The sequence below is a fragment of the Hippocampus comes genome, unplaced genomic scaffold (assembly GCF_001891065.2).
Source record: "Hippocampus comes isolate QL1 unplaced genomic scaffold, H_comes_QL1_v1.1 scaffold134, whole genome shotgun sequence".
Taxonomy (NCBI): Eukaryota; Metazoa; Chordata; class Actinopteri; order Syngnathiformes; family Syngnathidae; genus Hippocampus; species Hippocampus comes.
Window position 1 is genome coordinate 68722 of NW_017805458.1, and position 4512 is coordinate 73233.

The following is a 4512-nucleotide window of genomic DNA, read 5'->3' on the forward strand; positions in this document are numbered from 1 at the left end:
TTTTTCTCGAGAAAAAATGGCTTCTGGCGAGACTAAACCAGCCTAGTTTAGTATACTGTAATAGAGTGAGCCGTAGCACTGGTTCATGTGTCTACTCATTTCAATTCTGTCGGTAAATTAACAATTTCTGTCTTATTTTTGCCGAAATATAAACCACAATAAATACAATGCGATGCGGCCTTGCCGTAACCGCCTGAGCGCAGGCCATATGCGCAATGTTGCTAAATGGCTGCGTTCTCTTTTTAGTTCGCCGTGTTTCTTCGTGTAGAAAAAAAAAAAACCTTTGTTGATGAAAAACTTCCCTCACTGCTTTCATTAACCAAATCCACACGGTCAAGGTCATTAGATTTCATTTGTCTACATAAAGCAGCTTTAAATTAAACTCGATTTACGGCCCATCGCTAACGGACACCTAGCCTGCAGCTAGCGACAAGTCCGTCGGCGCTCAGGACGAAGATTGTTCAGACGACAAGCTGGACGCTCGCATTCGCCGGTACCCGCCTCACGACAAAGAAGACTGAATGGAGGACTTAGTGTGGTATGAATTGATACTCATCTTCTTTGAGTGTGAGGATCTTAAGGCAAGGGTTGTCTTTTCCGTTTCTTTGTCTACATCATTTTCCATCATTTTTGTTTTCATGCACTCTTCAGCAGTTTTAATTACTGTCTTAGTTACTGCTTCACATGTATCGATTCTGCGTCTCATGGCATTGTCTGGATAGGTAATGCGTCTCAATTCTTCATAAGCAGTGCTTACATTTTTTGAAGCCTCTGTTACTTTGGTAACATGTTCATGCATTTGATCTGTTGAGCATCGTTCATGCAAGGCTTTCTTGGCATCTTTAGCGACAAACTTCCACTCCTCATAGCACACGCTGAATCGATGTGTTGCTTTACTTATCACCTCCCCGGAGCCCTCCTGCGCTCCTCATTAGCCACAATGGAGCAGTGGGAGAGTGATCAAAGGCCCTGGTGTGGACAGAGCGGCACGCAGCTGTCACACTGTCACCCCTCGGGGAGTTCAGTTATTACTGTTTGGTATATTGTCAAAGCTGTTCCATATTTATGTTTGTCCATTTTTCCTATTTCCAAGACGACAACTTCACTTCAAGAAGTTGACTGGCTCCCTTCTGCATCCACCATTTAACATTGCTGCCATTGAAACCTTAAAGGCCAAGTGTGAAGTAAAGTTGGCCAACCATGTTTTTGAGTAATATCAATGGCTGAACAATTATAAGCATATTTCTGTTATTTTTGTTCACGCAACCCTTCCAAATTCCTTGTTTAACCCTTAGCAACGCCCTTGACAACGAAAATGCTTTTCTTCGTCAATCTTCGTAAATCTTCAGAAATGATGTCACATGGAGAACTGCGAGGGAAGTCCGCCATTGAACAGCATTGTTGCATTGCTTGTTGGTAAGATCCCACGCGGTGTGTGGTGATGTATTGTTCGCAATCGACAGAAAAGGTGTACCAGTGGCCGAAGGATAGCAGGGCACGTAAATGGACATCTTTTGTTCGCACGAAGCGAATGAATTTCTCGCCATCATTGACGAGTGTTCTCTGCTATCTCCACTTCAAAGATGCCTGCTTTCTCAACCGGTCTGCTTATGATCAAGGATTTGCAAAAAAGTAAGTGTGATTTTTGGATAGATGATGATTTTGTCAAAGCGTGGCTGCCAACTCTTGTGGAATGAACAGGAGAAGCTCGCAACGTTCGTTTTCAGCTCGAGGCAAACCCCGATCGATGCTATTCATATCAGCGATGAGTAATAATGGCAGTCAGACAAATTGTTTTGGAAGCACATTTCAATAGTACAAGTCAAAAAATTATTTGCTAAAAAGAATATTCAAGTACCGAGGAGGCTAACTGCTTGAACATGAAGTCTGATTTTTTATTTTTTAATTTTTTAAACAATGTCATCAAAAACATCAAATTATGTGCACATGCCTTCATCTTCAAATCATAAAAATAATACCAGCCTATATCTTATCAATCTTGTCATCTCGATGGGTCTTGTCTCCATTCCATGTCAGGTCGTCTGGGCACATTGTTTGCATCCTGATTAGCGTTTGGCTCATACATGTAAGGTCCAACATGTAAAATTCCAACCTCCTCTTCTTCCTCCAACTCTTCAAAAGTTGGATATCCTCACTTGCACTCGATCTATTGCTTGTATCGCTGTTTGAATCATTGTTTAAAATGCTTTGCATCTCGGCCGTATGGAGGTCTGCCATCGCTGTTCTCCATGTGACGTAGCACTTCCGGGTTACTCCCCTTTCAGGCTCGAACTTCGGAAAATCGATTATTTTGTCAAATACTGTATACAACATATAATTTTTTTCATGCTTTATTTGGTGGACAATGTTTCAGTACTTTCATTGTGACCCAATTTGGCATTTCATGAAATTACTTCACACTTGGCCTTTAATGGAACACTCAAAATTTTATCTAGGTGTGAGTGTGAGCCCAGGTGGTTGTTCCTCTACGTGTGCCCTGCGATTGGCTGGCAACTATGTCAGGGTTGACCCCGCGTATTTCCTGAAGACAGCTGGGATAAGCTCCAGCATGCCTGCAACCCTTGTGAGGACAAATGGATGAGAAAATTGATGGATGAATGGAGCTTGCGGGATCCATGCTCGGATAATTCTGTTATGTTTCAGAACAGTCTGGAACAGGAGCGGATCCCACAAATGCAGACGAGGCTAACATGGAGTACAAAAAAAACGTTTACTTACAAAATATCAGGCCACGTATACACACGAGGTTTGTATCGGAACAAATACACATTCCTAAAATCAAATATTCCAGATTTTTATTTGTCGTGGCAACCAATTGAAAACAATCGTCGCGCCAGCTACAAGTGGCTCTTTCGACTTGTGAAGCTGAATACAATGTTTTCACCACCACTGCACAGGGGACAATGATGTATTTCACCGAATTGTTAAATGGCACGGATAATACAAGATACGGAAAATCAAGTTGAGCAAAAACCCAGTGAATAGACAGAAATCTAAACACAATTGATGTTAGATTTTACTTCATTCAGGAAGCACTTCACAATGGAAAGATAGATATTGCATATTGTGAATCGGAAAATATGGTTGCAGAGTTATTGAGAAAACCATCAGATAGGATTACTGTTGGATTCACCGGGCGCTTTAAGAGGGGCGGGGCTTCCACTGACAGGTGACCGTTCGCGCGACGTATAAAAAGCAGCATCGCATTTTGTTTCGTTCGTGAATTCACTCGCTTCGTCGTCGGCATGGCCCAATGGTAAGCTACGCGTGTGCTTTTCTTTACCAGATGTGTAAAGTTACCTTTTAGATTCGATCATGATCGGTTGCTTTGTTTGTCTGCTTTTCATTGTGTCCGTTGTGCTTTATGTTTGCCGCATCGCTATGCAATCACAGTCAGTTACCGTTCGCAATCGGCAATTTAAACAGCGTGGGCTAAAGTGTTGCTAGAACAGTGGTGTCTTTATTTGGCTCATTTTTGCATAGTTGTCATGTTTGTCCGGCTGCAATTTGATGTTTAAACGAAGTAAATTGGGTTGCAGCTGGGGTTAATCATGCCGGCGCTCCACTTTCGGGTTGGACCTTTGGGACTTGTAGTTCTTTTGTTCGATTCGACTTGATAGGTTTGTGTTGTATGGTTTCTTACGTTTATTAAAATAATGAAGAATGATGAAGATAATAATACATAGTGAAATCATGGTTGATTAAAGTATTTATTAAATGTATTGTTAAAATAAAAGTATTAATGTCAATTATGTACATATTTACATCGTGATGCAGAAAGCTATATTCATTTTTTTACTGCATTTTTGTGTGCTTTAGGTTATTACCTGCTTTTGCTACTACTTCTGTTACAACTACTACTACTTCTGCTGCAAAGTGCTCCACTAAATGATCAAAAAATACAGAACGAGTCATCCTTCCATGCTGACCGACGATCCCTATTCAGCAGTGGCCGATGCTGGTCTGCCAAAGAGGGGAAGGTCAATTTTGGCCGACATCATAAAATGTGTCCGTTTATTTATACGTGAATTCTACTCTCCGTTCCTTTTCAAGAAAATGATCTGTGACCCTGTTATACCAACAAGGCGTCTTTTCCAGGGACTTAATTAGTGTCCTACAACTACAGGAACTACAATAAAACCCACCAGAAATAAAAGATTAATTTGTCTCTAGTTGTTTACAACAAAGAGTGTCGCTAAGATGATTAGGAGAAGTCTCCAGCTCAACTCAGAACAGAATGCAAATTGAAAAATTGCTCACACGGATGCCTACACTAAAAGGTCGGTGATTGGCTCATTTCGATGTCAATCAAACTGGCACACAGGCTCAGACAGATCATCCAATCTAACACTCTGCTTGTTTCCAGCGTCCACCGTTTAAAGCAGGGGCCCCCAACCTTTTTTGCCCCACGGACCGGTTTATGTCAGACAATATTTTCAGGGACCGGCATTTAAGGTGTGGTGGAAATAATACAACAAAATAATATGGTAT

At 41.4% G+C, this 4512-nt stretch overlaps 1 long non-coding RNA gene across 1 annotated transcript; it reads left to right on the forward strand.

Annotated features, from left to right (window-relative positions):
• Window positions 1-1288: 1288 nt before the first annotated feature.
• On the forward strand, window positions 1289-1621 carry LOC109518646 (uncharacterized). Its single transcript, XR_002168797.1, has 2 exons — window positions 1289-1416; window positions 1529-1621. It is a non-coding gene; the product is annotated as an uncharacterized LOC109518646 (long non-coding RNA).
• Window positions 1622-4512: the final 2891 nt, after the last annotated feature.